The sequence below is a fragment of the Otolemur garnettii genome, unplaced genomic scaffold (genome assembly GCF_000181295.1).
Source record: "Otolemur garnettii isolate 467f Iridium unplaced genomic scaffold, OtoGar3 scaffold00021, whole genome shotgun sequence".
Lineage (NCBI taxonomy): Eukaryota > Metazoa > Chordata > Mammalia > Primates > Galagidae > Otolemur > Otolemur garnettii.
This window is the reverse complement of record NW_003852416.1, coordinates 22,281,456-22,294,683: the sequence shown is the minus strand read 5'-3', so window position 1 is coordinate 22,294,683 and position 13,228 is coordinate 22,281,456.

The following is a 13,228-nucleotide window of genomic DNA, read 5'->3' as shown; positions in this document are numbered from 1 at the left end:
CCCGCCTCTCCGTTGCCTTGGTCGCCTGTGGTGTGAAACTCTGTGCCACCTGTTGTGCAGCTGGGAACACTGAGCCCCACGAGGCACGACTTGCTCTCTCTGCAGGTAATAAGCAGTAAGTGGGAGAACCTGAATTGTCCACTTCTGGATTGAAGAAGAGACTGAATTGTCTCCTTCTTGAACGAGGTGGTCCTGGCCTTGTCAGGCTTATGAGGAGAGAGTGTAAGTGGACACGGGGGTGGGGGTGGGGGACAGCTTCAGAATAAAACAAATATAGAAATGGCTGATAGGGGAGTCCCATCAGCTGAACTGAGCACTCAGGTGCCATAATCCCACCCCCAATTTCCTTCCCCCAGTCCCGTCTTAGCCCTCCTCAGTGACCCTATCTGTAACATGGGCAGAGAGTTCCAGCCTCTGGCTTCATCCCTAGACCTGTCCAATCTGGCTCCCGTCTTGCCCCTACCTTGCCTGACTGTCCTTCCAAAGGCTCGTTCATTCAGGAAGCCTTTATTGATTTTCTCCTACATTCTAGACAGGGTGCTAGAGTACTAGCTGCTGGGAGGGGGCCTTCCCAATCTGCTGAGGGAGGCAGATGTGCACACAAGCACTGCCACAGGCAGAGGGTGATAGGGCTAGGATGGCAAGGAGGAGACCTTTTTGATCCCTGGGTGACTGTCAGGTCACACTCACCTTGCTGCTGGGGGACCTGCCATCCACCCTGGCAGCCCATGTCCAAGATGTCCCCCCAGTGCCCCTGCTCCACCCCAGCTTGGCCCAAAACATTCCCTGCGATGAATCAAGAGGAAGGAATGCTCCCAGCCTCGGGTCAGTGGCGGTGGCAGCAGCCCAGATCCTCCCAGGGACAAGGAGGCAGCTGTGGGCTGGGGTGCCAGGTATGCCTAAGCCCCCTCCCCGTGTCCAGCCACCTCTCATGCTGAGCCAGGAGCAACACAGAGGGCTCTGCCTACTGCCAATCACCACTAGACCTGGCCACCCAGAACTAAAAATACCCTAGAGCCCAGGGGCTGGCACCAGGCTGCACCCAGGGAATGAATGGATGTTGCCCGGAAGTCCTTTAGCTTGCCAGACTGTGGGGAAAGACTGAGGTTTGGGGAAGAGGAGGTGGGGAAGCCTCCCTCCTTGAGAAGTGAGAGGCTGTGGTCCCAGCCCTAGTTCATGACTTCCTGGCACTGGAATTTTCTCATTGAGTTGCCATCTCCTTGTGCTTAAATGTGATTGCTGAAGTCAAGTGGTCAAGTGGGATAGTTTGATTTCATTTCCATCAGCTTTGGTTCCATTGAGCCCGCCCCATCCTCCTTTGTGCCGGACTATACTCACACAGCCTCAGCCCAGGGCCAGCCTCTGCCATACTCTTTCTATACAGGTCCATGTCCACCTTGACTCCAAGGACCCCAAGGCCTTCTTATTTATCTCAAAGCCAGATTCTGTCACCAAGATTGGCACAGAGCATGTGCTCAGTAAGTGCTTGCAAATTGAGTAAGTGGGCCTAGTGTGTGCCAGTGGAATTTGCAGAGAGGTAGGAGAGACTGATCCACAGTGAACCAGCAAACCAAGGCAGTGTCTTCTTCACCATAATAGCTGGTAAGGGTCAGCTTTTACTGATGAACACAGAGGGGTTAAGTGGCTTGGCCAAAGTCACATGGCTGTTATCTGCAGAGGGTAGCAGATGGTAACTGAGAGTGGAAGCACAGGGCTATGAGCCTACAGAGTCTTCGGAGTGATGGCTTCATGGGAGAGGTGCCTTGAAAGGTGGATCTGAGTCATTGAGTAGGGAGGTAGGGAAGTAGGTGGTCAGGCATATTACTTTACAATGTATTGGAAGCCATGGAGCACTGCAAGGTGTCAGGAGTTATCACAGCTCCCCAAGTCCCTCAGCTTGGCCCTAGAATAGCGGTTCTCAACCTGTGGGTCACAGCCCCTTTGTAACAATGAAAATATATCCTGCATATCAGATATTTACATTATGATTCATAACAGTAGCAAAATTACAGTTATGAAGTAGCAATGAAAATAATTCTATGGTTGGAGGTCACCACAACATGAGGGACTATATTAAAAGGTCATGGCATTAGGAGGCATTAGGAAGGTTGAGAACCACTGCGGTAGGGACTTGGGGATATAAGCATTATTATTTACCTGCCCCTGCCAGGGAGAGGAGCTAAGATGATCTCTTCCCTGACTGCCTCCCTCCCCGCCTAAAGTAGGGACTGTACTTTTCTCCAAAGGGGAAAAGCCAGAATCTCCTGCAGAAACCTGTGACCTCCTGGCATGTTGCCCCTGGGCAGTGAATCTTGTAGTAAACCTGGGGTAAAGCTTGTAGAGCTTCCTGCTGGCCAAACTCCTTTCTTCTCAGCAGCCTTCAAGACTCAGTTCTAGCTTCACTTCCTTTAAGACTCAGTACGGATGAAATCAGACAGCTTGACTACTAGGTCTGACTCTGAACTGTGTGGCCTTTACTGGGTCATTTCATTGAGCCCAATACTGCTCCCCACCCCCATCCATTCATCCTGCCTTTGCACTCTGACATCCAGTCCTCATGCCTGAGTTATGTCAACAGCCCTTAAAATGCTCTGCTTTCTTTCCTGCATCTTGCTTTCCAAAACTCCAGTAGACCTTGCACAGATTGATTTTTCCTAAAGTGTTGTCATGCCCTAGTTCAGGAATCTTCAGTGGCTCACTATTGCCCACAGGATATGAAGAATCTATCATTGCTTTTCCTGTTGCTCCTGCTCAGAACTCCATTTCTCTTTTGACTTCTTTTTCCATATTCTACTTATCTTTCAGGCCTAACTCAGATTCCAACTCCCCTATGAAAACTTTCATGAATGCTTTCAAAGAAAAAGGTGCTAGAAGAGTCACAGAGCTGAACCACACACAGTGTCTGCCCTCAAGAAGTTCATTTCCTATTGGGAAAGATGACTCAAAGACACAACTGTGTGGGGAAGTAGGCTGTGATAACAAAAGGCAGGACAAATGGGGAAGAGCAAACAAGGCCAAGTATAGGCTTTTACTTTGCTGAGAGTTATTTAATGAGGCCCAATGCTTTTGCTCAGAGGGGATGGGAGCTAAGGGGATTTTGAGAGGTCATGGGAGTGGGAGAGTGAGGAGGGTAGATTTAGCAAGGCTGGAGAGGCAGGCCAAGGAGATGGTTCCTGAGGAAAAGGGAGAGGTGAGCTAGCTGTAGTACAGGGAGGAAATTTGGAAGAAAAGCATAGCTAGATCCACAGAGTTTAGGAAGTTTTGCTTTGTGATATGCAATGTCACCCTCTCTCCTATTCCTCTGTGAAAGCTTTCCCAAAATCTCCATTCCTCCATCAAATTTGGGGCTAGCCAGGCCAACCTCAGCATTTACAGGGCTTAGGGCAAGAGTCAAAGGAGGCCTCATACTATTTGTCTAAGTATTTTGAAGCCATGAACCAAATGAACTCATTGTTAACTAGAACATGGTCTATCCTCCTACCTTGCCAAATATACCTTTGGAAAGACCTGGAAGGTCAGGATTACACTCTGAATGTCTTCGAGTTTTGTGTGGTACGTGCAACTGCAGAAATGTCTCTCCCTGTTCCCTGTTCCAGTGTGGTCTGCCATCTCCTCCAGCCCACATAGCAAGTGGCCTTCTGCTATGATAAAAAGGGTGCAACACCCTAGGCCTTGTGCAGACTTCCCACAAATAGCCACCCTGTAGCTGCCCATGACTGAATGCAGGCTCTGGAGGAACAGGCTGCACTCTGAGGAAGGGCTGGAGGCAGGCTTGGGCCTCCTGGAAAGGAATTCCAAGAGCAGGGGTTGGAAATGGGACTGGGCTCTGGGGGGCACATCTTCTTGGTCCTGTGAACTCTGTGCAGTGGGGTGATGGATGTGATTGGACAATGGTGCCCCTGGAGCATGGCCAGAGCAAGACCCTTTGCCAGATTCAAGGACCTCATGAAAGTGGGATTGTGTGTATGAGGGATGCTGGGGGCAGGAGGGTGTGACCTGAAGGTGGAAAGGCAGCCCTGGGGGAGAGTGAGGACAGTCTGACTCACCCGACTTCCTTAGGGGCACGCACAGCTCTGGGGGCTGAAGGAGGAGAGAGGATACAAGGGAAGTGGGAATTTGGCTGAGAGGAGGGAGAGGAACCACAGAGGCCATTGGTCTGGGCTCCAGCTGAAGAAGCTGTCAGGGAGAAAGGGTTGAAGGGGAGCAGGTCAGGAGAAAGCCAGAGCCCAGATAGTGCTCCATGGCCACTCACCCATGGCCAGCTGGGCCCTGACCTGCATCATCATCATCTTGGCAGGGAGGAGGGCCCTCTGTAGCTAGGACTTGATTACGGGTCAGTTATAGGGACCTTTGTCTTTCCTGGTGCTGTACTCCTCCACTGCTGCTATTTAACTCTTCATAGTCACACCTTTTCTGGAGGTGGGGGCAGGGCTGGGGTGGGGGATGGGAAATTTAATAAGCTGTAAGCTGCTAGGAGGCAGAATGGGACTTAGACTCCCCCAGTCCCATCTACTCCCCAGGTCCTGAGTCCCCAGAGATGTTTGACTGATAGCAATAGCTTAACACTCATTTCTTCCCGGAGCACTTTTCCTTCCCCCTCAGGAAGACATGTGCTCTCCCCTCATTCCCCTCACCCTCCATGTCTCTTACTTGACTTTTCCTTGCCTGAGGAAGGTTGTTGTCCTGCCATCCCCCTCCTCATCCTCCCTGGCATCATTTCTTCTCTCCACCTCAGACTCCTTCACAGTCCCCCTTCCCTCCTCTCCCTTCCTCTCCCTCCTTATTACACACCCTCTCTAAACTCCCCCCAACTCCTCTCTGATTCCCTGAAGAACCCTGTAATCCTTCCTCTTCCCCCCAGTGCCTCCTGCGTTCTCCAGTTTCCCTGTCTCAGCAACTGAACACAGGCGCAGTGCTGGGATGGCTTCTACTCAGGTAAATTAAAGTCATAAGTTCCAGGGGGAAATGACACAGAGTGAAGACTCAGTGCCACTGCTGAGCAGCCCACGGGTCCCTTTAGGATCTCACAGGAGTCTGTACTGACCTTCTCACCTGCCAGTAATTGAGCCCCTTTTTCCTCAAGCAACACCAGACAAGTTAAATTAAAAGACATTTCTTGCTCCATGCTGTTTTCTTGGGTCCTTTAAAACTACAGATACAGTAACTGCATCACATGTCCCAGTTTCTCATGGCCCATGAGGTCAGCCAGCTTGTGGACTACTCTGGGAACTTCACAGCCTGTGCAGCATCTTCCCCTGCCCAGAGTCTTGCCTGTTTTCATCCCCTTTGGGAAAATAATTGGCTATTTGGGGTCATAGACAAATGGAAGGCTAAGTGTTAGGAGCCACTCCCAGCCCCAGATTTGTGAATGATCTCTAGAATTAATTGAGGCATTCAGTGGGAATATGAGTTCAGAAACAGAGTTATTGGTTATAGAGAGGCACACATGGCCTTAGCATGGATATCTTGAGTTTTGTATTCTCTTGCATTTGAGTTTGTTGATGTAGATCTTTGCAAACATTTAAAATATTCTTTATGAGAAATTGGTTTTATCTCCCCAGGTAGAGGATATGATCATTGAAGGCAGGGACTGACACATTCTGAAGGGTTAATTTTATTTTCTTTTTCTTTCTTTCTTTCTTTCTTTCTTTCTTTCTTTCTTTCTTTCTTTCTTTCTTTCTTTCTTTTTTCCTTTTTTTTTGGAGACAGAGTTTCACTTTGTCACCCTTGGTAGAAACCTCAAACTCTTGGGCTTAAGCGATTCTCTTGCTTCAGCCTCCCAAGTAGCTGGGACTGCAGGTGCCTGCCACAATGCCTGGCTATTTTTTTTTTTTTTGTAGTTGTTATTGTTTAGTAGGCCCTGGCTGGGTTTGAACCTGCCAGCCCTGGTGTATGTGGCCCTAACCACTGAACTACAGGCACTGAGCCAATGCCCAGCTATTTTTAGAGATGAGGTCTTGCTCTGGCTCAGGCTGGTCTTGAACCTATGAGCTCAGGCAATCTACCTGCCTTGGCCTAGGAATGCTAGGATTACAGGCCTCAGCCACCACGCCCGGCCCTTGAAGGGTTAATTTTCCAGTTCATGTTCCTCCAGGAACCAGGAGGGGGCAGCAAGGAGCTGTCCTAGTGGAGAAGTCTACTGACCTGGCTTGGGGGCCAGCAGGGCAGGGGACAAGCCAGGACAAAGGTCAAGTGAGATCCTTGGATAAACAGAAGCTCAACTAAAAGATCAGAGCCAGAGAGCTGGGCATCAGAAGGTAACCAAAGACCAAGCCGGAAGTTGGCTCAAGAGTGAAGGGGAAAGAGATGAGCCCCACTAGGAGCACTGCCCTGACACCAAAAGACGGCACAGGAGGCAGGCGATTGTCCCTTCCAGTCCAGCAGCCCTCTGAGTGTGGTCCTGGATCAGCACCATCAGCATGGCCTGGGAATGTGTTAGAAATGCCAATCTCAGGCCTCACCCTCACTGAATCAGAAACCCCAGGGATGGGGCCCAGAGTCTGCTTCAACAAGCCCTTCAGGTAATTCTGCTGCCTGCTATCATTTGAGAATCACTTCACTAGACCACACCCTTAGAAAATGTTTGCTCTGATGGAGTCTAGAGCTCTGTGGGTACTATTTTCTTTAGAGTCTCAGACCCACCTGGCGGGCTCAGCCCTGTTGAGGGCCTCTTGCATTATGAGGGGGAACCTCTGTATATGGTGGACTGAGTCTTTGGGAATTATAGCCTTCAACATTCTAGTTATTCACAAATGGATTTCAATCTTTTCATGGTGAGATGGGAGAGCCATGTATTACCTCCTATTACAAAGACCTCTATGTCCCCAAAGAGCCCATCATTGTGGTGGTGGTGATGATTCCTCATTTACTGTCCTCAGGGTCCCTACTTGTGTTGGTCCAGGAGTGGGGAGTCAGGCCAATATCTAGATTCTGGCAGAATCTTCCTGCATGATTGAAATTTCAACATCTGTTCTACAGCACAAAGGTTGATGCAGTTGTAAACATCAGATTGTGTCTGAGCTCTTCCTAGAGATCACCTAGCCAACAGGTGTTATTGATGCCAGTGCTGGGCAGATAAGAGGGGCCTGGAGCCTATTCCAAATGTCTTCTCTTTCCCCTTGGAGTTCACAGTGGATTCAGAGTTGCAAGAATAATTCTTAGCTTTGGACCATTCTGAACACTTCTTTGTGGCCAAAGAAGAGTTAAATAGCTGCAACGTTGTTGATTTGTTCATAAAGGAAACTGTCCAGAAAGAACATAGAAAAGCTTCATTTCCTAGCCATTAACTAAAAACCACTTTTCTTAGGACAACTTGACCTCTAAAGTGTTGACTGAACTATCTAGAAAAAATGTAGATAAATGATGTCTCCTTTTAGCAGTGAGTACTAGCAAATAAGGTGGGCAAGAAGGAATTTCACCAAGATAACAGCAGAAACAACTTCTGGGGAGAAATAATTTCCTCTCTTCATTACCAATTAATGAGCAAAGCTTCTGCCCACCAGCACTCTTTGAATTACTGTCACTGTGCTGAGGTGGTGTGATGGGAAATTGGTGTAACGCCTCATGCCTTTGGTGAGGATTTGTAAATGAGAGCTAATCGGTGAATGTGTCTCATTCAGTTTGGGGTGTTGTCCTGGGCCAAGTCTTGGGCACAGATCTATCAAGTTTACAAAGAGAACACTTTGCTATGCCTTGTGGGGACACAAATGGGGAAAAACCCAGTTCCTGTCCTCAGTGTAGGTCATGTAAGCCATGGATTATGTTCATATCATTATATGAATTATATAAATTACATCAGCCAATGAAATCTATTTGTATGTATGAAATCATTCACTTGTTCATTCAGCAGATATTTATTGAGTACCTATTATTTATGTAGACACTTGGGGGATCAGAAAAATAAATATAACCCAGTTTTCCAGGTTCTAGGCTAGTGCTGGGGTCACATTAATGATAATGGTCATATTTTCCAGGTTTAAAAAAAGTCGTTTTTAACTTTTTTTTTTTTTTTTGAGACAGAGTCTTGCTGTGTCATTCAGGCTGAAGTACAGTGGCATGATCATAACCTACTATAACCTCAAATGCCTGGCCTCAAGCAATCCTCCTGCCTTGGCCTTCCAAAGTGCCAGGATTGCAGGTGTGAGCCACAGTGCCCAGTCTGGGTTTTTATTATTCATAGCACTTCTAGCACTATGCCTCACCACAATCAAATTCTCACTCAGTTTACAGCCAGGAGCTTTCAGGAGGTGGTCAACACGTACTCATAAACCGGGCTGTAAGCTACTGTAAGATTGCAGCATCCTCCATAATCTTCCATCTGAGTTCTCCATCCTCCCCTCTCCCATCATTGATGTCAATTATCTGAGAAATTTTGTGAAAAAACTTTTCAAGTATTTGTGGCTAGTCATCCACTGCAAAAAGTGCTGAGGCTCAGGCCAGAAGGGCTAGCTCTCGATGCTTCTAAAGCTGCACGGAATGGTGCTATCTTTCTGCAGTAATGAGAGAAATGCTTCTCTCCACTGGGCTGTAGTGTCATCTGTACTTTATTCTATCCCACTGACCTATGGCCTGTCTTTTCACCAATACCACACTGTGTTGATTATTACAGTTCTATAATAAATATTATATCAAATAGTGGGAGTCTTCCAACTTTTTCAAAATTTGCCTTGGTTATTGTAGTTCCTTTGTTTTCCAAATACATTTTAGAATCAGCTTGTCAATTTCTAAAGAAAAAAAAGCCTGTTTGGATTTTTATTGGGATGTTATCGATTTTATAGATTGATTTGAGGAGAGATGATATTTTAAGAAAATTGGGCTTTCTGATTCATGAATAAAGTATAGTTCTCCATTTATTTTGGTCATCTTTGCTTTCTATAATCAGTGATTTATAATTTTCAGCATAAAGACTCCACACATGTCATAATTTTGTTAGATTTATGGTTAAGTGTAGCATATATTGGTGATATTGTGAATAATAATTAGCATTTTAAAAATTTCTAATTGGACATTGCTATGACCAATATGCAATCAATTTTTACATATTGACTGTGCATCCTGTGGAATTGCTAAGCTTACTTCTAGTAGATTGTATTTTCCTTGAACTTTTCTACATAGAAAAGCATGTTATCTGTGAAGGTGAAGTTTTAGTTCACCTTTCTCATCTGTGTGCCTTTCATTTCTTTTTCTTGTCCTATTGTGCTTTCTGAGACCTCTAATATGAAGGGATGACATCAAAATCCTTGCCTTGTTCTCAGTGTTAGAGGAACAGCTTTTACTCTTTCACTGTTATTGAATATGATGTTGCCTGCAGGTTCATTTCTCCTAGGTTGTGTGTGTAGAGTTATTCATGGTACTCTTTTATTATCCTTCTGATGTTTGCAGGGTCTGTATCCTTAATAGAAGATTGCCAATTTTATTGATCTTTTCAAAGAAACAGCTTTCTGTTTCATTGATTTTCTCTACTGTTTAAAATTTCATTGATTTCTGCTTTCATGTTTATTATTTTCTTCTTCTATTTGATTGTGTTTATTTTGTTCTTAGGTTCTTAAGGTGGGAAATTAGATTATTGATTCAAGACTTTTCCTCTTTTTTAATGTAAGCATTTAGTGCTACAAGTTTTCCTCTTGGCATAGTTTTATCTCTGTCTTACAAGATTGGATATATTGTGTTTTCATTTTTAATTAATTCAATATGTTTTTTACTTTCCCTTGAGACTTCCTCTCTGACTCATTAATTCTTTAGAAGTGTTTTGTTTAATTTCCAAGTTTAGAAGTTTTCCAGTTATGTTTTTCAACTGATTTCTATTTAATTCCACTGTGGTCAGATAACATGCTCTGTATGATTTAAATTCTTTTAATTTTGTTGAGGTTTATTTTATGGCCCAGAAGAGGGTCTAACTTGATATATGTTCTAGGGACACTTGATAAGAATGTATATTCTGTATATTCTGGTCTAGTTGGGTGGTGTGTTCTATAAATGTCAATTTGACCCTGTTGGCTGCTGGTGTTGTTGAATTCTTTCATATCCCTCTGAGTTTCAATTTAGTTGTTCTATCAATTGTTAGAATAGAAGTGTTGATATTTTCAACTAAAATTGTGGATTTTTTTAAATTTAATTTCTGTCAAATTTTGCTTTACGTATTTTTCAGTTTGGTTGTCTGTACACACATATTTAGGATTATATGTCTTTTTGGTAGATTGACCCTTTTTCATGCTTTCTTTTGATTAATGCTTGTGCATATGAGGTCTGACAATTAAGTCCAAACTCATCCTAGAAAAAGTGGTACATACATCATGGCTGAATATTGCTACTGTCACTTTCAAAGTACTCCTGTTTGGGAAGCTGTGTATCAAGGCCAGCACCTAGTCACCCTTCAAAGAAATTTTGGAACTCTTTTTGAATGGCTATCAAGGCTGTTGTTGTATTAACAAAGCTGTTGTTGTATGTTGTGAATGTCACCAAAATGTCTTCCTTTATCTGTGGGTAAAGAAAAAAGTCACTGGGGACCAGATCAGATGAATAGAGAGGGTGTTCCAATACAGTTATTTGTTTACTGGCTAAAAATTCCCTATTAGACAGTGTCGTGTGAGCTAGTACATTGCTGTGATGAAAGAGTCATACCTTTCTCTTGCTGAGGTTCTCAGTTATGATTCTCCTGTATCTCGTTTATGTTTACTTGGTCTTCTATGCTTCTTGAAGTCAGCCAATGATTTTGATACACAATTCAATGATTTTTTTTCTTCTTCTTCTTTTTTTTTTTTCGCAGTTTTTTGGCCAGGGCTGGGTTTGAACTCACCACCTCTGGCATATGGGGCCAGCACCCTGCTCCTTGAGCCATAGGCACCACCCCCAATTCAATGATTTTTTTGTGATGTTTTCATCAGTTCTGTTTATTACTGGCTGCCTTGACCTCTCTTCATCAGTGATGCTTTTGCTCCCCTCAGAAAAACATTTAATCCATTTGTACACTGCCATTTTCTTCATGGCATTTTCCCATAAACTTGGTCAGATGTGCCCCTGACTTCACTTCCATTCTTGCCAAGTTTAAACAGGAAATTTACATATGTTGTTCATTGCTCTAATTCAAGCTCCGACATTCTTGTGACGGCACACAAAAACACCCAACAACAATAATGAACACCACTCAGTAAGATACCACAACACATCAATATGAACACAATTGTGAGACACTGATTTAAAAACCTTAGCAAGTTTGTACTGCACTGCCAACATAAGTACATGATGGCAAATTTGCAAACTTGGTCAAACCTCATATATCTTTTTCTATCCTTTACTTCCAACCTGCTTATATTGTTACATTTGAAGTGAGTTTCTTATATACAGAATATAGTTGTGTTATGTTTTTTAGTCTACTCTGCCAATCTCTGCATTTTATCTGGTATATTTAGATCATTTACATTTAATGCAATTATTGCTATATCTGTGTTTAAGTCTACTATTTTATTTATTTTCTGTTCCCTCTGTTTTTTGTTTCCATATTTTCTTTTTCCTGCATTTTTATGTGCTACTGGAACATTTTTTAGAATTCTATGTTGATTAATCAATACAAGTTTTGAGAATATCTGTATAGCTTCTTAAAGTGATTGCTTTAGGTATTACATTATACATACATAATTTATCACAGTCTACTGGTATGGACATTTTTTCAGTTAGAGTGAACTATAGAAAACTTATCTTCCTTTTTGTCTCTTTCCTCTCCTTAATTTATGATATAATTGTCTTTGGTTTTCAAAAGTTTAACTATGATGTGTCTCAGTATAAATTTGCTTGGGTTTATCCTGTTTGAGATTTGTTCAACTTCTTGAAACTTAGTGGTTTATGTATTTTGGTAAATTTAGAGAATTTTCAGCTATTATTTCTTCAAGTACATTTCAACCCTGCCCTCTTTTTCCTCTGCTTCTAGGACTCTGATGACATGAACAATGAATGTTAGATCTTTTGTTATAGTCTCATAGATCCCCAAGGTGTGTTCATTTTTTTTAAGTATATTTTCTCTATGTTGTTTAAATATTTCTGTTTTCTGTCTTTGAATCCATTGATACTTTCCTTTGTCCTTTCTATAGTGTTATTGAGCTCATCCATTGGTATTTCAAATTTTGGTTAATACATTTTTCTGTTCTAAAATTCCCCTTTAATATGTCTTTATATTTTCTAATTTTTTGAGACTTTTTCTTTGTTGAAACTTTCTGTTTTTTTCACTTGTTTCAACTATGTAATTATTTGTTGAGGCATTTTTCTGATGGCTGTTTTAAAATCTTTGTTAGATAATTCTAGCCTCTCTGTTATTTTAGTGTTCATATCTCTTGATTATCTTTTTCATTCAGTTTGAGAGCTTCCTGGTTTTCTCAGTATGATGGATAATTTTTGATCAAAACCTGGACATTTGGGGTATTGTGTTATGATTCAGGATAGTGTTTATTTTGTTTTGTTTGGCTTTCTTTGATATTGCTCTAGCAGGGAAGGCAGGCATCACCTTTTACTGAAGGTGGGGGTATAAGTCCGTGTTCCCTATCCAGCCTTCCTTGACACATGGAGAGAGGGCTCTTCATTATTGCTGAGTAGGAGAGGCTGGTTTGCTCCCTACTGGGCTGTCCCTGATACTTTCCTGGTGGGATGACTAGAAATGCTTGTCACTATTCCTCACATGGCCTTCACTGACATCACAGGGAGGGGTGACCTTGTTATCACTGAGTGATGGTGAAGGTCTTGGCTCTCATTAGGCCTCCTCTGACAACAACCCAGTGGGGAAGGGAAGGCTTGCCTTATTACTGCTGGGTAGGAATGGAAATGTGGACTTCACTGACCCTATGGGAGGGGAGTGGCGGAGAGAGGCTCATTACTGCCTGGTAGGGATGAAAGTCTCAGCTCCCTATTCGACCTTTTCTGATATTACCTTGGTGGAAGGGATTGAGTAACTCTTACATCCTGGAAAAGGTAGAAGTCCAGACTCCTCACTTGGCCATTGTTGGTGTATGTATGTGTTGTTTAGGGGCTTGGGGTGGGGAATGGTATTATAGTTCTTTTTGTGGTGTGGAGCAGTCATTGTCTAAACCAGTGGTTCTCAACCTTTCTAATGCCACAACCCTTTATTAATAATACAGTTCGTCATGTTGTGGTAACCTCAAACCAGAAAATTATTTTTGTTGCTACTTCATAACTGTAATTTTGCTACTGTTATGAATCATAATATTAATATCTGATATATAGG